A 24,572-nucleotide genomic window follows, 5' to 3' on the forward strand; every position below is an offset into this window, starting at 1 on the left:
CCCCAGATGTGTCAGTCCATTCCAGAGGAATCTGTTTTCCCTGCACTGCCTTGACGTTCAAGCCGATGATCGACTCCCACCACGTGTGCACGTGGGACAGCCCTGTGGGAAAGCCTCGTGGGAAAGCCTCTTGGGAAAGACTCGAGGGAAAACTATAGATCCTTTGATCCACGCGGCGGACTGCGTGACACTGCTCCTACCGCCCAGGAGGAAAGCGCAAGTGTATGCCCGCATTCGAGATGAGGACTGACTCCCCTGGGGAGACTCCAGAAGTACCCCAAGATCCATGTCAGCACTGGAGAGGAAGCCTCAGGTTCCCGCCCCGACTCCACACAAGGTCTTAGGCCCCGGCATCGACGTGAGAGGAATCCCGAGAGGCACCCGAGGAACTCGCATGGGGACTGGCCTTTCCTGAGGCCACCAGAGCGGGTCCCTGAGGTCCCCGTCGTAAGTCGAGAGCACCTGCAGCAACTCGAGAAAATCCAGGAGGTTTTGCCCTCCAGGCGAGATGAGGCCCATTTCCGCTGAGGCTTCTCGAGGCTAATCACATCTAACCACTGGAACATCCAAAGGGTCCTTCTCACCCTTGCTGCAACTCAAGAAGTTCCCCGACATACCCGTCTCCACAAGAGAGGAAGCCCGAGGGTCCCGCACACATCCAGAGGAGCCCCGTTTCCGCCTCCTAGCTCGAGATGAGGGATCCTTTCCCTGTTTCCTAGGGAAAGAATTCCCGGCGTTCCCGTCGCATCTCAAGAGGAGGCGCTCTCCACAGGAAAGGCGAGAGGAACTCCAGGGTCGTGCCACCATTCCAAGAGTCCCCCAGATGTGTCAGTCCATTCCAGAGGAACCTGTTTTCCCTGCACTGCCTTGACGTTCAAGCCGAGGATCGACTCCCACGACGTGTACACGTGGGACAGCCCTGTGGGAAAGCCTCGTGGGAAAGCCTCGTGGGAAAGACTCGAGGGAAAAGTATAGATTCTTTGATCCACGCGGCGGATTGCGTGACACTGCTGCTACCGCTCTGGAGGAAAGCGCAAGTGCATGCCCGCATTCGAGACGAGGACTGACTCCCCTGGGGAGACTCCAGAAGTACCCCAAGATCCATGTCAGCACTGGAGAGGAATCCTCAGGTTCCGGCCCCGACTCCACACAAGGTCTTAGGCCCCGGCATCGACGGGAGAGGAATCCCGAGAGGCCCCCGAGGAACTCGCATGGGGACTGGCCTTTCCTGAGGCCACCAGAGCGGGTCCCTGAGGTCCCAGTCGTAAGTCGAGAGCACCTGCCGCAACTCGAGAAAATCCAGGAGATTTTGCCCTCCAGGCGAGATGAGGCCCATTTCCGCTGAGGCTTCTCGAGGCTAATCACGTCTAACCACTGGAACTTCCAAAGGGTCCTTCACACCCTTGCTGCAACTCAAGAAGTTCCCCGACATACCCGTCTCCACTCGAGAGAAAGCACGTGGGGTTCCGGACACATCCAGGGGAGCCCCGTTTCCACCTCCTAGCTCGAGATGAGGGATCCTTTCCCTGTTTCGTAGGGAAAGAATTCCCGGCGTTCCCGTCGCATCTCAAGAGGAGGCGCTCTCCATAGGAAAGGCGAGAGGAACTCCAGGGTCGTGCCACCATTCCAAGAGTCCCCCAGATGTGTCTGTCCATTCCAGAGGAACCTGTTTTCCCTGAACTGCCTTGACGTTCAAGCCGAGGATCGACTCCCACCACGTGTGCACGTGGGACAGCCCTGTGGGAAAGCCTCGTGGGAAAGACTCGTGGGAAAGACTCGAGGGAAAACCATAGATCCTTTGATCCACGCGGCGGAATGCGTGACACTGCTGCTACCGCTCTGGAGGAAAGCGCAAGTGCATGCCCGCATTCGAGACGAGGACTGACTCCCCTGGGGAGACTCCAGAAGTACCCCAAGATCCATGTCAGCACTGGAGAGGAATCCTCAGGTTCCGGCCCCGACTCCACACAAGGTTTTAGGCCCCGGCATCGACGGGAGAGGAATCCCGAGAGGCCCCCGAGGAACTCGCATGGGGACTGGCCTTTCCTGAGGCCACCAGAGCGGGGCCCTGAGGTCCCCGTCGTAAGTCGAGAGCACCTGCCGCAACTCGAGAAAATCCAGGAGGTTTTGCCCTCCAGGCGAGATGAGGCCCATTTCCGCTGAGGCTTCTCGAGGCTAATCACATCTAACCACTGGAACTTCCAAAGGGTCCTTCACACCCTTGCTGCAACTCAAGAAGTTCCCCGACATACCCGTCTCCACCCGAGAGGAAGCACGTGGGGTTCCGCACACATCCAGGGGAGCCCCGTTTCCGCCTCCTAGCTCGAGATGAGGGATCCTTTCCCTGTTTCGTAGGGAAAGAATTCCCGGCGTTCCCGTCGCATCTCAAGAGGAGGCGCTCTCCATAGGAAAGGCGAGAGGAACTCCAGGGTCATGCCACCATTCCAAGAGTCCCCCAGATGTGTCTGTCCATTCCAGAGAAACCTGTTTTCCCTGCACTGCCTTGACGTTCAAGCCGAGGATCGACTCCCACCACGTGTGCACGTGGGACAGCCCTGTGGGAAAGCCTCGTGGGAAAGCCTCGTGGGAAAGACTCGAGGGAAAACCATAGATCCTTTAATCCACGCGGCCGAGAGCGTAACACTGCTGATACAGCTCTGGAGGAAAGCGCAAGGGCATGCCCGCATTCGAGATGAGGACTGACTCCCCTGGGGAGACTCCAGAAGTACCCCAAGATCCATGTCAGCACTGGAGAGGAATCCTCAGGTTCCGGCCCCGACTCCACACAAGGTCTTAGGCACCGGCATCAACGGGAAAGGAATCCCGAGAGGCCCCCGAGGAACTCGCATGGGGACTGGCCTTTCCTGAGGCCACCAGAGCGGGTCCCCGAGGTCCCCGTCGTAAGTCGAGAGCACCTGCCGCAACTCGAGAAAATCCAGGAGGCTTTGCCCTCCAGGCCAGATGAGGCCCATTTCCGCTGAGGCTTATCGAGGCTTATCACATCTAACCACTGGAACTTCCAAAGGGTCCTTCACACCCTTGCTGCAACTCAAGCAGTTCCGCGGCATACCAGTCTCCACTCGAGAGGAAGCACGTGGGGTCCCGCACACATCCAGGGGAGCCCCGTTTCCGCCTCCTAGTTCGAGATGAGGGATCCTTTCCCTGTTTCGTAGGGACAGAATTCCCGGCGTTCCCGTCGCATCTCAAGAGGAGGCGCTCTCCACAGGAAAGGGAAGAGGAACTCCAGAGTCGTGCCACCATTCCAAGAGACACCCAGATGTGTCAGTCCATTACAGAGGAACCTGTTTTCCCTGCACTGCCTTGACGTTCAAGCCGAGGATCGACTCCCACCACCTGTGCACGTGGGACAGCCCTGTGGGAAAGCCTCGTGGTAAAGCCTCGTGGGAAAGACTCGAGGGAAAACCATAGATCCTTTGATCCACGCGGCGGACTGCGTGACACTGCTGCTACCGCTCTGGAGGAAAGCCCAAGTGCATGCCCGCATTCGAGACGAGGACTGACTCCCCTGGGGAGACTCCAGAAGTACCCCAAGATCCATGTCAGCACTGGAGAGGAATCCTCAGGTTCCGGCCCCGACTCCACACAAGGTCTTAGGCCCCGGCATCGACGGGAGAGGAATCCCGAGAGGCCCCCGAGGAACCTGCATGGGGACTGGCCTTTCCTGAGGCCACCAGAGCGGGTCCCTGTGGTCCGCGTCGTAAGTCGAGAGCACCTGCCGCAACTAGAAAAAATCCAGGAGGTTTTGCCCTCCAGGCGAGATGAGGCCCATTTCCGCTGAGGCTTCTCGAGGCCAATCACGTCTAACCACTGGAACTTCCAAAGGGTCCTTCACACCCTTGCTGCAACTCAAGAAGTTCCCCGACATACCCGTCTCCACTCGAGAGGAAGCACGTGGGGTCCCGCACACATCCAGGGGAGCCCCGTTTCCGCCTCCTAGCTCGAGATGACGGATCCTTTAACTGTTTCGTAGGGAAAGATTCCCGGCGTTCCCGTCGCATCTCAAGAGGAGGCGCTCTCCACAGGAAAGGCGAGAGGAACTCCAGGGTAGTGCCACCATTCCAAGAGACTCCGAGATGGGTCAGTCCATTCCAGAGGAAGCTGTTTTCCCTGCACTGCCTTGACGTTCAAGCCGAGGATCGACTCCCACTACGTATGCACGTGGGACAGCCCTGTGGGAAAGCCTCGTGGGAAAGCCTCGTGGGAAAGACTCGAGGGAAAAACATAGATCCTTTGATCCACGCGGCGGACTGCGTGACACTGCTGCTACCGCTCTGGAGGAAAGCGCAAGGGCATGCCCGCATTTGAGACGAGGACTGACTCCCCTGGGGGGACTCCAGAAGTACCCCAAGATCCATGTCAGCACTGGAGATGAACCTCAGGTTCCGGCCCCGACTCCACACAAGGTCTTAGGCCCCGGCATCTACGGGAGAGGAATCCCGAGAGGCCCCCGAGGAACTCGCATGGGGACTGGCCTTTCCTGAGGCCACCAGAGCGGGGCCCTGAGGTCCCCGTCGTAAGTCGAGAGCACCTGCCGCAACTCGAGAAAATCCAGGAGGTTTTACCCTCCACGCGAAATGAGGCCCATTTCCGCTGAGGCTTCTCGAGGCTAATCACGTCTAACCACTGGAACTTCCAAAGGGTCCTTCACACCCTTGCTGCAACTCAAGAAGTTCCCCGACATACCCGTCTCCACTCGAGAGGAAGCACGTGGGGTCCCGCACACATCCAGGGAATCCCCGTTTCCGCCTCCTAGCTCGAGATGAGGGATCCTTTCCATGTTTCGTAGGGAAAGAATTCCCGGCGTTCCCGTCGCATCTCAAGAGGAGGCGCTCTCCATAGGAAAGGCGAGAGTAACTCCAGGGTCGTGCCACCATTCCAAGAGACACCCAGATGTGTCAGTCCATTAGAGAGGAACCTGTTTTCCCTGCACTGCCTTGACCTTCAAGCCGAGGATCGACTCCCACCACGTGTGCACGTGGGACAGCCCTGTGGGAAAGCTTCGTGGGAAAGCCTCGTGGGAAAGACTCGAGGGAAAACCATAGATCCTTTGATCCACGCGGCGGACTGCGTGACACTGCTGCTACCGCTCTGGAGGAAAGCGCAAGTGCATGCCCGCATTCGAGACGAGGACTGACTCCCCTGGGGAGACTCCAGAAGTACCCCAAGATCCATGTCAGCACTGGAGAGGAATCCTCAGGTTCCGGCCCCGACTCCACACAAGGTCTTAGGCCCCGGCATCGACGGGAGAGGAATCCCAAGAGGCCCCCGAGGAACCTGCATGGGGACTGGCCTTTCCTGAGGCCACCAGAGTGGGTCCCTGAGGTCCCCGTCGTAAGTCGAGAGCACCTGCCGCAACTCGAGAAAATCCAGGAGATTTTGCCCTCCAGGCGAGATGAGGCCCATTTCCACTGAGGCTTCTCGAGGATAATCACATCTAACCACTGGAACTTCCAAAGGGTCTTTCACACCCTTGCTGCAACTCAAGAAGTTCCCCGACATACCCGTCTCCACTCGAGAGGAAGAACGAGGGTCCCACACACATCCAGAGGAGCCCGTTTCCGCCTCCTAGCTCGAAAAGAGAGATCCTTTCGCTGTTTCGTAGGGAAGGAATTCCCGGCGTTCCCGTCGCATCTCAAGAGGAGGCGCTCTCCACAGGAAAGGCGAGAGGAACTCCAGGGTCGTGCCACCATTCCAAGAGTCTCCCAGATGTGTCAGTCCATTCCAGAGGAACCTGTGTTCCCTGCACTGCCTTGACGTTCAAGCCGAGGATCGACTCCCACCACGTGTGCACGTGGCACAGCCCTGTGGGAAAGCCTCGGGGAAAGCCTCGTGGGAAAGCCTCGAGGGAAAACCATAGATCCTTTGCTCCTCGCGGCGGACTGCGTGACACTGCTGCTACCGCTCTGGAGGAAAGCGCAAGTGCATGCTCGCATTCGAGACGAGGACTGACTCCCATGGGGAGACTCCAGAAGTACCCCAAGATCCATGTAAGCACTGGAGAGGAATCCTCAGGTTCCGGCCCCGACTCCACACAAGGTCTTAGGCCCCGGCATCGACGGGAGAGGAATCCCGAGAGGCCCCCGAGGAACTCGCATGGGGACTGGCCTTTCCTGAGGCCACCAGAGCGGGTCCCTGAGGTCCCCGTCGTATGTCGAGAGCACCTGCCGCAACTCAAGAAAATCCAGGAGGTTTTGCCCTCCAGGCGACATGAGGCCCATTTCCGCTGAGGCTTCTCGAGGCTAATCACATCTAACCACTGGAACTTCCAAAGGGTTTTTCACACCCTTGCTGCAACTCAAGAAGTTCCCCGACATACCCGTCTCCACTCGAGAGGAAGCACGAGGGTCCCGCACACATCCAGGGGAGCCCCGTTTCCGCCTCCTAGCTCAAGATGAGGGATCCTTTCCTGTTTCGTAGGGAACGAGTTCCCGGCGTTCCCGTCGCATCTCAAGAGGAGGCGCTCTCCACAGGAAAGGCGAGAGGAACTCCAGGGTCGTGCCACCATTCCAAGAGTCCCCCAGATGTGTCAGTCCATTCCAGAGGAACCTGATTTCCCTGAACTGCCTTGACGTTCAAGCCGAGGATCGACTCCCACCACGTGTGCACGTGGGACAGCCCTGTGGGAAAGACTCGTGGGACAGCCTCGTGGGAAATACTCGAGGGAAAACCATAGATCCTTTGATCCACGCGGCGGACTGCGTGACACTGCTGCTACCGCTCTGGAGGAAAGCGCAAGTGCATGCCCGCATTCGAGACGAGGGCTGACTCCCCTGGGGAGACTCCAGAAGTACCCCAAGATCCATGTCAGCACTGGAGAGGAATCCTCAGGTTCCGGCCCCGACTCCACACAAGGTCTTAGTCCCTGGCATCGACGGGAGAGGAATCCCGAGAGGCCCCCGAGGAACTCGCATGGGGACTGGCCTTTCCTGAGGCCACCAGAGCGGGTCCCTGAGGTCCCCGCCGTAAGTCGAGAGCTCCTGCCGCAACTCGAGAAAATCCAGGAGGTTTTGCCCTCCAGGCGAGATGAGGCCCATTTCCGCTGAGGCTTCTCGAGGCTAATCACATCTAACCACTGGAACTTCCTAAGGGTCCTTCACAACCTTGCTGCAACTCAAGAAGTTCCCCGACATACCCGTCTCCACTCGAGAGGAAGCACGAGGGTCCGGCGAACATCCAAGGGAGCCCCGTTTTGGCCTGCTAGCTCTAGATGAGGGATCCTTTCCCTGTTTCGTAGGGAAAGAATTCCCGGCGTTCCCGTCGCATCTCAAGAGGAGGCGCTCTCCACAGGAAAGGCGAGAGTAACTCCAGGGTCGTGCCACCATTCCAAGAGACCCACAGATGTGTCAGTCCATTCCAGAGGAACCTGTTTTCCCTGCACTGCCTTGACGTTCAAGCCGAGGATCGACTCCCACCACGTGTGCACGTGGGACAGCCCTGTGGGAAAGCCTCGTGGGAAAGACTCGAGGGAAAACCATAGATCCTTTGCTCCACGCGGCGGACTGCGTGACACTGCTGCTACCGCTCTGGAGGAAAGCACAAGTGCAGGCCCGCATTCGAGACGAGCACTGACTCCCCTGGGGAGACTCCAGAAGTACCCCAAGATCCATGTCAGCACTGGAGAGGAATCCTCAAGTTCCGGCCACGACTCCCACAAGGTCTTAGGCCCCAGCATCGACGGGAGAGGAATCCCGAGAGCCCCCCGAGGAACTCGCATGGGGACTGGCCTTTCCTGAGGCCACCGGAGCGGGTCCCTGAGGACCCCATCGTAAGTCGAGAGCACCTGCCGCAACTCGAGAAAATCCAGGAGGTTTTGCCCTCCAGGCGAGATGAGGCCCATTTCCGCTGAGGCTTCTCGAGGCTAATCACATCTAACCACTGGAACTTCCAAAGGGTCCTTCACACCCTTGCTGCAACTCGAGAAGTTCCACGACATACCCGTCTCCACTCGAGAGGAAGTACGTTGGGTACCGCACACATCCAGGGGAGCCCCGTTTCCGCCTCCTAGCTCGAGAAGAGTGATCCTTTCCCTGTTTCGTAGGGAAAGAATTCCCTGCGTTGCCGTCGCATCTCAAGAGGAGGCGCTCTCCACAGGAAAGGCGAGAGGAACTCCAGGGTCGTGCCACCATTCCAAGAATCCCCCGGTGTGTCAGTCCATTCCAGTGGAACCTGTTTTCCCTGCACTGCCTTGACGTTCAAGCCGAGGATAGACTCCCACCATGTGTGCACGTGGGACCGCCCTGTGGGAGAGCCTCGTCGGAAAGCCTCGTGGGAAAGTCTCGAGGGAAAACCATAGATCCTTTGATCCAGGCGGTGGACTGCGTGACACTGCTGCTACCGCTCTGGAGGAAAGCGCAAGTGCATGCCCGCATTCGAGACGAGGACTGATTCCCCTGGGGAGACTCCAGAAGTACCCCAAGATCCATCTCAGCTCTGGAGAGGAATCCTCAGGTTCCGGCCCCGACTCCACACAAGGTCTTAGGCCCCGGCATCGACGGGAGAGGAATCCCGAGAGGCCCCCGAGGAACTCGCATGGGGACGGGCCTTTCCTGAGGCCACCAGAGCGGGTCCCTGAGGGCCCCGTCGAAAGTCGAGAGCACCTGCCGCAACTCGAGAAAATCCAGGAGGTTTTGCCCTCCAGGCGAGATGAGGCCCATTTTCGCTGAGGCTTCTCGAGGCTAATCACATCTAACCACTGGAAATTCCAAAGGGTCCTTCACACCCTTGCTGCAACTCAAGAAGTTCCCCGACATACCCGTCTCCACTCGAGAGGAAGCACGAGGCTCCCGCACACATTCAGGGGAGCCCCGTTTCCGCTTCCTAGCTCGAGATGAGGGATCCTTTCCCTGTTTAGTAGGGAAAGAATTTCCGGCGTTCCCGTCGCATCTCAAGAGGAGGCGCTCTCCACAGGAAAGGCGAGAGGAACTCCAGGGTCGTGCCACCATTCCAAGAGTCCCCCAGATGTGTCAGTCCATTCCAGAGGAACCTGCTTTCCCTGAACTGCCTTGACGTTCAAGACGAGGATCGACTCCCACCACGTGTGCACGTGGGAAAGCCCTGTGGGAAAGCCTGGAGGGAAAGACTCGAGGGAAAACCATAGATCCTTTACTCCACGCGGCGGACTGCGTGACACTGCTGCTACCGCTCTGGAGGAAAGCGCAAGTTCATGTCCGCATTCGAGACAAGCACTGACTCCCATGGGGAGACTCCAAGGTACCCCAAGATCCATGTCAGCACTGGAGAGGAATCCTAGGTTCCGAACCCGACTCCACCCAAGGTCTTAGGCACCGGCATCGACGGGAGAGGAATCCCAAGAGGCCCCCGAGAAATTCGCATGGGGACTGGGCTTTCCTGAGGCCACCAGAGCGGGTCCCTGAGGGCCCCGTCGTAAGTCGAGAGCACCTGCCGCAACTCGAGAAAATCCTGGAGGTTTTGCCCTCTAGGCGAGATGAGGCCCATTTCCGCTGAGGCTTCTCGAGGCTAATCACATCTAACCACTGGAACATCCAAAGGGTCCTTCACACCCTTGCTGCAACTCAAGAAGTTCCCCGACATACCCGTCTCCATTCGAGAGGAAGCACGAGGGTCCCACACTCATCCAGGGGAGCCACGTTTCCGCCTCCTAGCACGAGATGAGTGATCCTTTCCCTCTTTCGTAGGGAAAGAATTCCCAGCGTTCCCGTCGCATCTCAAGAGGAGGCGCTCTCCACAGGAAAGGTGAGAGGAACTCCAGGGTCGTGCCACCATTCCAAGAGTCCCCCAGATGTGTAAGTCCATTCAAGAGGAACCTGTTTTCCCTGCACTGCCTTGACGTTCAAGCTGAGGATCGACTCCCAACACGTGTGCACGTGGGACAGCCCTGTGGAAAAGCCTCTTGGGAAAGACTCGAGGGAAAACCATAGATCCTTTGATCCACGCGGCGGACTGCGTGACACTGCTGCTACCGCTCTGGAGGAATGCGCAAGTGCATGCCTGCATACGAGTAGAGGACTGACTCCCCTGGGGAGACTCCAGAAGTACCCCAAGATCCATGTCAGCACTGGAGAGGAATCCTCAGGTTCCGGCCCGACTCCACACAAGGTCTTAGGCCCTGGCATCGACGGGAGAGGAATCCCGAGAGGCCCCCGAGGAACTCGCATGGGGACTGGCCTTTCCTGAGGCCAACAGAGCGGGTCCCTGGGGTCCCCGTCGTAAGTCGAGATCACCTGCCGCAACTCGAGAATATCCAGGAGGTTTTGCCCTCCAGGCGAGATTAGGCCCATTTCCTCTGAGGCTTTTCGAGGCTTATCACATCTAACCACTGGAACTTCCAAAGGGTCCTTCACACCCTTGCTGCAACTCAAGAAGTTCCCCGACATACCCGTCTTCACTCGAGAGGAAGCACGAGGGTCCCGCACTCATCCAGGGGAGCCCCGTTTCCGCCTCCTAGCTCGAGATGAGGAATCCTTTCCCTGTTTCGTAGGGAAAAATTCACGGCGTTCCCGTCGCATCTCAAGAGGAGGCGCTCTCCACAGAAAAGGCGACAAGAAATCCAGGGTCGTGCCACCATTCCAAGAGTCCCCCAGATGGGTCAGTCCATTCCAGAGGAACCTGTTTTCCCTGCACTGCCTTGACGTTCAAGCCGAGGATCGACTCCCACCACGTGTGCACGTGGGACAGCCCTGTGGGAAAGCCTCGTGGGAAAGACTCGAGGGAAACCATAGATCCTTTGATCCACGCGGCGGACTGCGTGACACTGCTGCTACCGCTCTGGAGGAAAGCGCAAGTGCATGCCCGCATTCGAGACGAGGACTGACTCCTCTGGGGAGACTCCAGAAGTACCCCAAGATCCATGTCAGCACTGGAGAGGAATCCTCAGGTTCCGGCCCCGAATCCACACAAGGTCTTAGGCCCCGGCATCAACGGGAGAGGAATCCCGAGAGGCCCCCGAGGAACTCGCATGGGGACTGGCCTTTCCTGAGGCCACCAGAGCGGGTCCCTGAGGATCCCGTCGTAAGTCGATGCACCTGCCACAACTCGAGAAAATCCAGGAGGTTTTGCCCTCCATGCGAGATGAGGCCCATTTCCCCTGAGGCTTCTCGAGGCTAATCACATCTAACCACTGGAACTTCCAAAGGGTCCTTCACACCCTTGCTGCAACTCAAGAAGTTCCCCGACATACCCGTCTCCATTCGAGAGGAAGCACGAGGGTCCCGCACTCATCCAGGGGAGCCACGTTTCCGCCTCCAAGCACGAGATGAGTGATCCTTTCCCTCTTTCGTAGGGAAAGAATTCCCAGCGTTCCCGTCGCATTTCAAGAGGAGGCGCTCTCCACAGGAAAGGTGAGAGGAACTCCAGGGTCGTGCCACCATTCCAAGAGTCCCCCAGATGTGTAAGTCCATTCAAGAGGAACCTGTTTTCCCTGCACTGCCTTGACGTTCAAGCCGAGGATCGACTCCCACAACGTGTGCACGTGGGACAGCCCTGCGGGAAAGCCTCGTGGGAAAGACTCGAGGGAAAACCATAGATCCTTTGCTCCACGCGGCGGACTGCGTGAACACTGCTGCTACCGCTCTGGAGGAAAGCGCAAGGGCATGCCCGCATTCGAGACGAGGACTGACTCCCCTGGGGAGACTCCAGAAGTACCCCAAGATCCATGTCAACACTGGAGAGGAATCCTCAGGTTCTGGCCCCGACTCCACACAAGGTCTTAGGCCCCGGCATCGACGGGAGAGGAATCCCGAGAGGCCCCGAGGAACTCGCATGGGGACTGGCCTTTCCTGAGGCCACCAGAGCGGGTCCCTGGAGTCCCCGTCGTAAGTCGAGAGCACCTGCCGCAACTCGAGAAAATCCAGGAGGTTTTGCCCTCCAGGCGAGATGAGGCCCATTTCCGCTGAGGCTTCTCGAGGCTAATAACATCTAACCACTGGAACTTCCAAAGGGTCCTTCACACCCTTGCTGCAACTCAAGAAGTTCCCCGACATACCCGTCTCCACTCGAGAGGAAGCACGAGGGTCCCGCACACATCCAGGGGAGCCCCGTTTCCGCCTCCTAGCTCGAGATGAGGGATCCTTTCCCTGTTTCGTAGGGAAAGAATTCCCGGCGTTCCCGTCGCATCTCAAGAGGAGGCGCTCTCCACAGGAAAGGCGAGAGGAACTCCAGGGTCGTGCCACCATTCCAAGAGTCCCCCAGATGTGTCAGTGCATTCCAGAGGAACCTGTTTTCCCTGCACTGCCTTGACGTTCAAGCCGAGGATCGACTCCCACCACGTGTTCACGTGGGACAGCCCTGTGGGAAAGCAACGTGGGAAATACTCGAGGGAAAACAATAGATCCTTTGATCCACACGGCGGACTTCGTCACACTGCTGCTACTGCTCTGGAGGAAAGGGCAAGTGCATGCCAGCATTCGAGACGAGGACTGACTCCCCTGGGGAGACTCCAGAAGTACCCCAAGGTCCATGTCAGCACTGGAGAGGAATCCTCAGGTTCCGGCCCTGACTCCACACAAGGTCTTAGGCCCTGGCATCGACGGGAGAGGAATCCCGAGAGGCCTCCGAGGAACTCGCATGGGGACTGGCCTTTCCTGAGGCCACCAGAGCGGGTCCCTGAGGTCCCCGTCGTAAGTCGAGAGCACCTCCCGCAACTCGAGAAAATCCAGGAGGTTTTGCCCTCCAGGCGAGATGAGGCCCATTTCCGCTGAGGCTTCTCAAGGCTAATCATATCTAACCACTGGAACTTCCAAAGGGTCCTTCACACCCTTGCTGCAACTCAAGAAGTTCCCCGACATACCCGTCTCCACTGGAGAGGAAGCACGAGGGTCCCGCACACATCCAGGGGAGCCCCGTTTCCGCCTCCGAGCTCGAGATGAGGGATCCTTTCCCTGTTTCGTAGGGAAAGAATTCCCGGCGTTCCCGTCGCATCTCAAGAGGAGTCGCTCTCCACAGGAAAGGCGAGAGGAACTCCAGGGTCGTGCCACCATTCCAAGAGTCCCCCAGATGTGTCAGTCCATTCCAGAGGAACCTGTTTTCCCTGCACTGCCTTGACGTTCAAGCCGAGGATCGACTCCCACCACGTGTGCACGTGGGACAGCCCTGTGGGAAAGCAACGTGGGAAATACTCGAGGGAAAACAATAGATCCTTTGATCCACACGGCGGACTTCGTCACACTGCTGCTACTGCTCTGGAGGAAAGGGCAAGTGCATGCCAGCATTCGAGACGAGGACTGACTCCCCTGGGGAGACTCCAGAAGTACCCCAAGGTCCATGTCAGCACTGGAGAGGAATCCTCAGGTTCCGGCCCTGACTCCACACAAGGTTTTAGGTCCCGGCATCGACGGGAGAGGAATCCCGAGAGGCCTCCGAGGAACTCGCATGGGGACTGGCCTTTCCTGAGGCCACCAGAGCGGGTCCCTGGTGTCCCCGTCGTAAGTCGAGAGCACCTGCCGCAACTCGAGAAAATCCAGGTGGTTTTGCTCTCCAGGCGAGATGAGGCCCATTTCCGCTGAGGCTTCTCAAGGCTAATCATATCTAACCACTGGAACTTCCAAAGGGTCCTTCACACCCTTGCTGCAACTCAAGAAGTTCCCCGACATACCCGTCTCCACTCGAGAGGAAGCACGAGGGTCCCGCACACATCCAGGGGAGCCCCGTTTCCGCCTCCTAGCTCGAGATGAGGGATCCTTTCCCTGTTTCGTAGGGAAAGAATTCCCGGCGTTCCCGTCGCATCTCAAGAGGAGTCGCTCTCCACAGGAAAGGCGAGAGGAACTCCAGGGTCGTACCACCAGTCCAAGAGTCCCCCAGATGTGTCAGTCCATTCCAGAGGAACCTGTTTTCCCTGCACTGCCTTGACGTTCAAGCCGAGGATCGACTTCCACCACGTGTGCACGTGGGACAGCCCTGTGGGAAAGCCTCGTGGGAAAGCCTCGTGGGAAAGACTCGAGGGAAAACCATAGATCCTTTGATCCAGGCGGCGGACTGCGTGACACTGCTGCTACCGCTCTGGAGGAAAGCGCAAGTGCATGCCTGCATACGAGACGAGGACTGACTCCCCTGGGGAGACTCCAGAAGTACCCCAAGATCCATGTCAGCAGTGGAGAGGAATCCTCAGGTTCCGGCCCGACTCCACACAAGGTCTTAGGCCCTGGCATCGACGGGAGAGGAATCCAGAGAGGCCCCCGAGGAACTCGCATGGGGACTGGCCTTTCCTGAGGCCACCAGAGCGGGTCGCTGAGGTCCCCGTCGTGAGTCGAGAGCACCTGCCGCAACTCGAGAAAATCCAGCAGGTTTTGCCTTCCAGGCGAGATGAGGCCCATTTCGGCTGAGGCTTCTCAAGGCTAATCACATCTAACGACTGGAACTTCCAAAGGGTCCTTCACACCCTTGCTGCAACTCAAGAAGTTCCCCGACATACCCGTCTCCACTCGAGAGGAAGCACGAGGGTCTCGCACACATCCAGGGGAGCCCCGTTTCCGCCTCCTAGCTCGAGATGAGGGATCCTTTCCCTGTTTCGTAGGGAAAGAATTCCCAGCGTTCCCGTCGCATCTCAAGAGGAGGCGCTATCCAGAGGAAAGGCGAGAGGAACTCCAGGGTCGTGCCACCATTCCAAGAGTCCCCCAGATGTCTCAGTCCATTCCAGAGGAACCTGTTTTCCCTGCACTGCCTCGACGTTCAAGCCGAGGATCGACTCCCACCACGTGTGCACGTGGGACAGCCCTGTGGGAAAGCCTCGTGGGAAAGACTCGAGGGAAAATCATAGATCCTTTGAATCACGCGGCGGACTGCGTGCCACTGCTGCTATCGCTCTGGAGGAAAGCGCAAGGGCATGCCCGCATTCCAGACGAGGACTGACTCCCCTGGGGAGACTCCAGAAGTACCGCCATATCCATGTCAGCACTGGAGAGGAATCCTCAGGTTCCGGCCCCAACTCCACACAAGGTCTTAGGCCCCGGCATCGACAGGAGAGGAATCCCGAGAGGCCTCCGAAGAAGTAGCATGGGGACTGGCCTTTCCTGAGGCCACCAGAGCGGGTCCCTGAGGTCCCCGTCGTAAGTCGAGAGCACCTGCCGCAACTCGAGAAAATCCAGGAGGTTTTGCCCTCCAGGCGAGATGAGGCCCATTTCCGCTGAGGCTTCTCGAGGCTAATCATATCTAACCACTGGAACTTCCAAAGGGTCCTTCACACCCTTGCTGCAACTCAAGAAGTTCCCCGACATACCCGTCTCCACTCGAGAGGAAGCACGAGGGTCCCGCACACATCCAGGGGAGCCCCGTTTAAGCCTCCTAGCTCGAGATGAGGGATCCTTTTCCTCTGTCGTAGGGAAAGAATTCCCAGCGTTCCCGTCGCATCTCAAGAGGAGGCGCTCTCCACAGGAAAGGCGAGAGGAACTCCAGGGTCGTGCCACCATTAGAAGAGTCCCCCAGATGTGTCAGTCCATTCCAGAGGAACCTGTTTTCCCTGCACTGCCTCAACGTTCAAGCCGAGGATCGACTCCCACCACGGTGGCACGTGGGACAGCCCTGTGGGAAAGCCTCGTGGGAAAGCCTCGAGGGAAAGCCATAGATCTCTTGATCCACGCGGCGGACTGCGTCACACTGCTGCTACCACTTGGAGGAGAATTCAAGTGCATGCCCGCATTCGAGACGAGGACTGACTCCCCTGGGGAGACTCCAGAAGTACCCCAAGATCCATGTCAGCACTGGAGAGGAATCCTCAGGTTCCGGCCCCGACTCCACACAAGGTCTTAGGCCCCGGCATCGACGGGAGAGGAATCCCGAGAGGCCCCCGAGGAACTCGCATGGGGACTGGCCTTTCCTGAGGCCACCAGAGCGGATCCCTGAAGTCCCCGTCGTAAGTCGAGAGCACCTGCCGCAACTCGAGAAAATCCAGGAGGTTTTGCCTTCCAGGCGAGATGAGGCCCATTTCCGCTGAGGCTTCTCGAGGCTAATCACATCTAACCACTGGAACTTCCAAAGGGTCCTTCACACCCTTGCTGCAACTCAAGAATTTCCCCGACATACCCGTCTCCACTCGAGAGGAAGAACGAGGGTCCCACACACATCCAGGGAAGCCCCATTTCTGCCTCCTAGCTCGAGATGTGGGATCCTTTCCTTCTTTCGTAGGGAAAGAATTCCCGGCGTTCCCGTCACATCTCAAGAGGAGGTGCTCTCCACAGGAAAGGCGAGAGGAACTCCAGGGTCTTGCCACCATTCCAAGAGTCCCCCAGATGTGTCAGTCCATTCCAGAGGAATCTGTTTTCCCTGCACTGCCTTGACGTTCTAGCCGAGGATCGACTCCCACCACGTGTGCACGTGGGACACCTCTGTAGGGAATCCTCGTGGGAAAGCCTGGTGGCAAAGACTCGAGGGAAAACCATAGATCCTTTGATCCACGCGGCGGCCTGCGTGACACTGATGTTACCGCTCTGGAGGAAACCGCAAGTGCATGCCTGCATTCGAGACGAGGACTGACTCCCCTGGGGAGACTCCAGAAGTACCCCAACATCCATGTCAGCACAGGAGAGGAATCCTCAGGTTCCGGCCCCCACTTCACACAAGGTCTTAGGCCCCGACATCGACGGGAGAGCAATCCCAAAAGGCCCCCGAGGAACTCGCATGGGGACTGGCCTTTCCTGATGACACCAGAGCGGGTCCCTGAGGTCCCCGTCGTAAGTCGAGAACACCTGCCGCAACTCGAGAAAATCCAGGAGGTTTTGCCCTCCAGGCGAGATGAGGCCCATTTCCGCTGAGGCTTCTCGAGGCTAATCACATCTAACCACTGGAACTTCCAAAGGGTCCTTCACACCCTTGCTGCAACTCAAGAATTTCCCCGACATACCCGTCTCCACTCGAGAGGAAGCACGAGGGTCCCGCACACATCCAGGGGAACCCCGTTTCCACCTCCTAGCTCGAGATGAGGGATCCTTTCCCTCTTTCATAGGGAAAGAATTCCCGGCATTCCCGTAGCATCTCAAGAGAAGGCGCTCTCCACAGGAAAGGCGAGAGGAACTCCAGGGTCGTGCCACCATTCCAAGAGTCCCCCAGATGTCTCAGTCCATTCCAGAGGAACCTGTTTTCCCTGCACTGCCTTGACGTTCAAGCCGAGGATCGACTCCCACCACGTGTGCACGTGGGACAGCCCTGTGGGAAAGCCTCGTGGGAAAGCCTCGTGGGAAAGACTCGAGGGAAAACCATAGATCCTTTGATCCAGGCGGCGGACTGCGTGACACTGCTGCTACCGCTCTGGAGGAAGCGCAAGTGCATGCCCGCATTAGAGACGAGGACTGACTCCCCTGGGGAGACTCCAGAAGTACCCCAAGATCCATGTCAGCACGGGAGAGTAATCCTCAGGTTCCGGCCCCGACTCCACACAAGGTCTTAGGCCCCGGCATCGACGGGAGAGGAACCCGAGAGGCCCCCGAGGAACTCGCATGGGGACTGGCCTTTCCTGAGGCCACCAGAGCGGTTCCCTGAGGTCCCCGTCGTAAGTCGAGAGCACCTGCCGCAACTCGAGAAAATCCAGGAGGTTTTGCCCTCCAGGCGAGATGAGGCCCATTTCCGCTGAGGCTTCTCGAGGCCAATCACATCTAACCACTGGAACTTCCAAAGGGTCCTTCACACCATTGCTGCAACTCAAGAAGTTCCCCGACATACCCGTCTCCACTCGAGAGGAAGCACGTGGGTTCCGGCACACATCCAGGGGAGCCCCGTTTCCGCCTCCTAGCTCGAGATGAGGGATCCTTTCCCTGTTTCGTAGGGAAAGAATTCCCGGCGTTCCCGTCGCATCTCAAGAGGAGGCGCTCTCCACAGGAAAGTCGAGAGGAACTCCAGGGTCGTGCCACCATTCCAAGAGTCCCCCAGATGTGTCAGTCCATTCCAGAGGAACCTGTTTTCCCTGCACTGCCTTGACGTTCAAGCCGAGGATCGACTCCCACCACGTGTGCACGTGGGACAGCCCTGTGGGAAAGCCTCGTGGGAAAGCCTCGTGGGAAAGACTCGAGGGAAAACCATAGATCCTTTGATCCACGCGGCGGACTGCGTGACACTGCTGCTACCGCTCTGGAGGAAAGCGCAAGTGCATGCCCGCATTCGAGACGAGGACTGACTCCCCTGGGGAGACTCCAGAAGTACCCCAAGATCCATGTCAGCACTGGAGAGGAATCCTCAGGTTCCGGCCCCGACTCCACACAAGGTCTTAGGCCCCGGCATCGACGGGAGAGGAATCCCGAGAGGCCCCCGAGGAACTCGCATGGGGACTGGCCTTTCCTGAGGCCACCAGAGCGGGTCCCTGAGGTCCCCGTCGTAAGTCGAGAGCACCTGCCGCAACTCGAGAAAATCCAGGAGGTTTTGCCCTCCAGGCGAGATGAGGCCCATTTCCGCTGAGGCTTCTCGAGCCCAATCACATCTAACCCCTGGAACTTCCAAAGGGTCCTGCACACCCTTGCTGCAACTCAAGAAGTTCCCCGACATACCAGTCTCCACTCGAGAGGAAGCACGTGGTGTCCCGCACACATCCAGGGGAGCCCCGTTTCCGCCTCCTAGCTCGAGATGAGGGATCCTTTCCCTGTTTCGTAGGGAAAGAATTCCCGGCGTTCCCGTCGCATCTCAAGAGGAGGCGCTCTCCACAGGAAAGGCGAGAGGAACTCCAGGGTCGTGCCACCATTCCAAGAGTCCCCCAGATGTGTCAGTCCATTCCAGAGGAACCTGTTTTCCCTGCACTGCCTTGACGTTCAAGCCGAGGATCCACTCCCACCACGTGTGCACGTGGGACAGCCCTGTGGGAAAGCCTCGTGGGAAAGCCTCGTGGGAAAGACTCGAGGTAAAACCATAGATCCTTTGATCCACGCGGCGGACTGCGTGACACTGCTGCTACCGCTCTGGAGGAAAGCGCAAGGGCATGCCCGCATTCGACACGAGGACTGACTCCCCTGGGGAGACTCCAGAAGTACCCCAAGATCCATGTCAGCACTGGAGAGGAATCCTCAGGTTCTGGCCCCGACTCCACCAAGGTCTTAGGACCCGGCATCGACGGGAGAGGAATCCCGAGAGGTCCCCGAGGAACTCGCATGGGAATGGCCTTTCTTGAGGCCACCAGAGCGGGTCCCTGAGGTCCCCGTCGTAAGTCGAGAGCACCTGCCGCAACTCGAGAAAATCCAGGAGGTTTTGCCCTCCTGGCGAGATGAGGCCCATTTCCGCTGAGTCATCTCGAGGCTAATCACATCTAACCACTGGAACTTCCAAAGGGTCCTTCACACCCTTGCTGCAACTCAAGAAGTTCCCCGACATACACGTCTCCACTCGAGAGGAAGCACGAGGGTCCCGCACACATCCAGGGGAGCCCCGTTTCCGCCTCCTAGCTCGAGATGAGGGATCCTTTCCCTGTTTCGTAGGGAAAGAATTCCCGGCGTTCCCGTCGCATCTCAAGAGGAGGCGCTCTCCAGAGGAAAGCCGAGAGGAACTCCAGGGTCGTGCCACCATTCCAAGAGTCCCCCAGATGTCTCAGTCCATTCCAGAGGAACCTGTTTTCCCTGCACTGCCTCGACGTTCAAGCCGAGGATCGACTCCCACCACGTGTGCACGTGGGACAGCCCTGTGGGAAAGCCTCGTTGGAAAGACTCGAGGGAAAACCATAGATCCTTTGAATCACGCGGCGGACTGGGTGCCACTGCTGCTATCGCTCTGGAGGAAAGCGCAAGGGCATGCCCGCATTCCAGACGAGGACTGACTCCCCTGGGGAGACTCCAGAAGTACCGCCATATCCATGTCAGCACTGGAGAGGAATCCTCAGGTTCCGGCCCCAACTCCACACAAGGTCTTAGGCCCCAGCATCGACTGAAGAGGAATCCCGAGAGGCCTCCGAAGAAGTAGCATGGGGACTGGCCTTTCCTGAGGCCACCAGAGCGGGTCCCTGAGTTCCCCGTCGTAAGTCGAGAGCACCTGCCGCAACTCGAGAAAATCCAGGAGGCTTTGCCCTCCACGCGAGATGAGGCCCATTTCCGCTGAGGCTTCTCGAGGCTAATCACATCTAACCACTGGAACTTCCAAAGGGTCCTTCACACCCTTGCTGCAACTCAAGAAGTTCCCCGACATACCCGTCTCCACTCGAGAGGAAGCACAAGGGTCCCACACACATCCAGGGGAGCCCCGTTTAAGCCTCCTAGCTCGAGATGAGGGATCCTTTTCCTCTTTCGTAGGGAAAGAATTCCCAGCGTTCCCGTCGCATCTCAAGAGGAGGCGCTCTCCACAGGAAAGGCGAGAGGAACTCCAGGGTCGTGCCACCATTCCAAGAGTCCCCCAGATGTGTCAGTCCATTCCAGAGGAACCTGTTTTCCCTGCACTGCCTCAACGTTCAAGCCGAGGATCGACTCCCACCTCGGTGGCACGTGGGACAGCCCTGTGGGAAAGCCTCGTGGGAAAGCCTCGAGGGAAAGCCATAGATCTCTTGATCCACGCGGCGGACTGCGTCACACTGCTGCGACCACTTGGAGGAGAATTCAAGTGCATGCCCGCATTCGAGACGAGGACTGACTCCCCTGGGGAGACTCCAGAAGTACCCCAAGATCCATGTCAGCACTGGAGAGGAATCCTCAGGTTCCGGCCCCGACTCTACACAAGGTCTTAGGCCCCGGCATCGACGGGAGAGGAATCCCGAGAGGCCCCCGAGGAACTCGCTTGGGGACTGGCCTTTCTTGAGGCCACCAGAGCGGGTCCCTGAAGTCCCCGTCGTAAGTCGAGAGCACCTGCCTCAACTCGAGAAAATCCAGGAGGTTTTGCCTTCCAGGCGGGATGAGGCCCATTTCCGCTGAGGCTTCTCGAGGCTAATCACATCTAACCACTGGAAGTTCCAAAGGGTCCTTCACACCCTTGCTGCAACTCAAGAATTTCCCCGACATACCCGTCTCCACTCGAGAGGAAGCACGAGGGTCCCGCACACATCCAGAGGAGCCGCGTTTCCGCCTCCTAGCTTGAGATGAGGGATCCTTTCACTCCTTCGTAGGGAAAGAATTCCCTGCGTTACCGTCGCATCTCAAGAGGATGCGCTCTACAGGAAAGTCTAGAGGAACTCCAGGGTCGTGCCACCATTCCAAGAGTCCCCCAGATGTGTCAGTCCATTCCAGAGGAACCTGTTTTCCCTGCACTGCCTTGACGTTCAAGCCGAGGATCGACTCCCACCACGGATGCAAGTGGGACAGCCCTGTGGGAAAGCCTCGTGGGAAAGCCTCGAGGGAAAGCCATAGATCCCTTGATCCACGCGGCGGACTGCCTCACACTGCTGCTACCACTTGGAGGAAAATTCAAGTGCATGCCCGCATTCGAGACGAGGACTGACTCCCCTGGGGAGACTCCAGAAGTACCCCAAGATCCATGTCAGCACTGGAGAGTAATCCTCAGGTTCCGGCCCCGACTCCACACAAGGTCTTAGGCCCCGGCATCGACGGGAGAGGGATCCCGAGAGGCCCCCGAGGAACTCGCTTGGGGACTGGCCTTTCCTGAGGCCACCAGAGCGGGTCCCTGAAGTCCCCGTCGTAAGTCGAGAGCACCTGCTGCAACTCGAGAAAATCCCGGAGGTTTTGCCTTCCAGGCGAGATGAGGCCCATTTCCGCTGAGGCTTCTCGAGGCTAATCACATCTAACCACTGGAACTTCCAAAGGGTCCTTCACACCCTTGCTGCAACTCAAGAATTTCCCCGACATACCCGTCTCCACTCGAGAGGAAGAACGAGGGTCCCACACACATCCAGGGAAGCCCCATTTCTGCCTCCTAGCTCGAGATGTGGGATCCTTTCCTTCTTTCGTAGGGAAAGAATTCCCGGCGTTCCCGTCACATCTCAAGAGGAGGTGCTCTCCACAGGAAAGGCGAGAGGAACTCCATGGTCGTGCCACCATTCCAAGAGTCCCCCAGATGTGTCAGTCCATTCCAGAGGAACCTGTTTTCCCTGCACTGCCTTGACGTTCTAGCCGAGGATCGACTCCCACCACGTGTGCACGTGGGACACCTCTGTAGGGAATCCTCGTGGGAAAGCCTGGTGGCAAAGACTCGAGGGAAAACCATAGATCCTTTGATCCACGCGGCGGCCTGCGTGACACTGATGTTACCGCTCTGGAGGAAACCGCAAGTGCATGCCTGCATTCGAGACGAGGACTGACTCCCCTGGGGAGACTCCAGAAGTACCCCAAGATCCATGTCAGCACAGGAGAGGAATCCTCAGGTTCCGGCCCCCACTTCACACAAGGTCTTAGGCCCCGACATCGAAGGGAGAGCAATCCCAAAAGACCCCTGAGGAACTCGCATGGGGACTGGCCTTTCCTGATGACACCAGAGCGGGTCCCTGAGGTCCCCGTCGTAAGTCGAGAACACCTGCCGCAACTCGAGAAAATCCAGGAGGTTTTGCCTTCCAGGCGAGATGAGGCCCATTTCCGCTGAGGCTTCTCGAGGCTAATCACATCTAACCACTGGAACTTCCAAAGGGTCCTTCACACCCTTGCTGCAACTCAAGAATTTCCCCGACATACCCGTCTCCACTCGAGAGGAAGCACGAGGGTCCCGCACACATCCAGGGGAACCCCGTTTCCACCTCCTAGCTCGAGATGAGGGATCCTTTCCCTCTTTCATAGGGAAAGAATTCCCGGCATTCCCGTAGCATCTCAAGAGAAGGCGCTCTCCACAGAAAAGGCGATAGGAACTCCAGGGTCGTGCCACCATTCCAAGAGTCCCCCAGATGTGTCAGTCCATTCCAGAGGAACCTGTTTTCCCTGCACTGCCTTGACGTTCAAGCCGAGGATCGACTCCCACCACGTGTGCACCTGAGACAGCCTTGTGGGAAAGCTTCGTGGGAAAGCCTCGTGGGAAAGACTCGAGGGAAAACCGTAGATCCTTTGATCCAGGCGGCGGACGGCGTCACACTGCTGCTACCGCTCTGGAGGAAAGCGCAAGTGCATGCCCGCATTCGAGACGAGGACTGACTCCCCTGGGGAGACTCCAGAAATACCCTAAGATCCATGTCATCACTGGAGTGGAATCCTCAGATTCCGGCCCCGACTCCATACAAGGTCTTAGGCCCCGGCATCGACGGGAGAGGAATCCCGAGAGGCCCCCGAGGAACTCGCATGGGAATGGCCTTTCTTGAGGCCACCAGAGCGGGTCCCTGAGGTCCCCGTCGTAAGTCGAGAGCACCTGCCGCAACTCGAGAAAATCCAGGAGGTTTTGCCCTCCAGGCGAGATGAGGCCCATTTCCGCTGAGGCTTCTCGAGGCTAAACACATCTAACCACTGGAACTTCAAAAGGGTCCTTCACACCCTTGCTGCAACTCAAGAAGTTCCCCGACATACCCGTCTCCACTCGAGAGGAAGCACGAGGGTCCCGCACACATCCAGGGGAGCCCCGTTTCCGCCTCCTAGCTCGAGATGAGGGATCCTTTCCCTGTTTCTTAGGGAAAGAATTCCCGGCGTTCCCGTCGCATCTCAAGAGGAGGCGCTCTCCACAGGAAAGGCGAGAGGAACTCCAGGGTCGTGCCACCATTCCAAGAGTCCCCCAGATGTGTCAGTCCATTCCAGAGGAACCTGTTTTCCCTGCACTGCCTTGACGTTCAAGCCGAGGATCCACTCCCACCACGTGTGCACGTGGGACAGCCCTGTGGGTAAGCCTCGTGGGAAAGCCTCGTGGGAAAGACTCGAGGTAAAACCATAGATCCTTTGATCCAGGCGGCGGACTGCGTGACACTGCTGCTACCGCTCTGGAGGAAAGCGCAAGGGCATGCCCGCATTCGACACGAGGACTGACTCCCCTGGGGAGACTCCAGAAGTACCCCAAGATCCATGTCAGCACTGGAGAGGAATCCTCAGGTTCCGGCCCCGACTCCACCAAGGTCTTAGGCCCCGGCATCGACGGGAGAGGAATCCCGAGAGGCCCCCGAGGAACTCGCATGGGAATGGCCTTTCTTGAGGCCACCAGAGCGGGTCCCTGAGGTCCCCGTCGTAAGTCGAGAGCACCTGCCGCAACTCGAGAAAATCCAGGAGGTTTTGCCCTCCTGGCGAGATGAGGCCCATTTCCGCTGAGTCATCTCGAGGCTAATCACATCTAACCACTGGAACTTCCAAAGGGTCCTTCACACCCTTGCTGCAACTCAAGAAGTTCCCCGACATACCCGTCTCCACTCGAGAGGAAGCACGATGGTCCCGCACACATCCAGGGGAGCCCCGTTTCCGCCTCCTAGCTCGAGATGAGGGATCCTTTCCCTGTTTCGTAGGGAAAGAATTCCCGGCGTTCCCGTCGCATCTCAAGAGGAGGCGCTCTCCACAGGAAAGGCGAGAGGAAGTCCAGGGTCGTGCCACCATTCCAAGAGTCCCCCAGATGTGTCAGTCCATTCCAGAGGAACCTGTTTTCCCTGCACTGCCGACTCCCACCACGTGTGCACGTGGGACAGCCCTGTGGGAAAGCCTCGTGGGAAAGACTCGAGGGAAAACCATAGATCCTTTGATCCACGCGGCGGACTGCGTGACACTGCTGCTACCGCTCTGGAGGAAAGCGCAGGTGCATGCCCGCATTCGAGACGAGGACTGACTCCCCTGGGGAGACTCCAG

Source organism: Ovis canadensis, chromosome 21, assembly GCF_042477335.2.
Source record: "Ovis canadensis isolate MfBH-ARS-UI-01 breed Bighorn chromosome 21, ARS-UI_OviCan_v2, whole genome shotgun sequence".
NCBI classification, from domain to species: domain Eukaryota; kingdom Metazoa; phylum Chordata; class Mammalia; order Artiodactyla; family Bovidae; genus Ovis; species Ovis canadensis.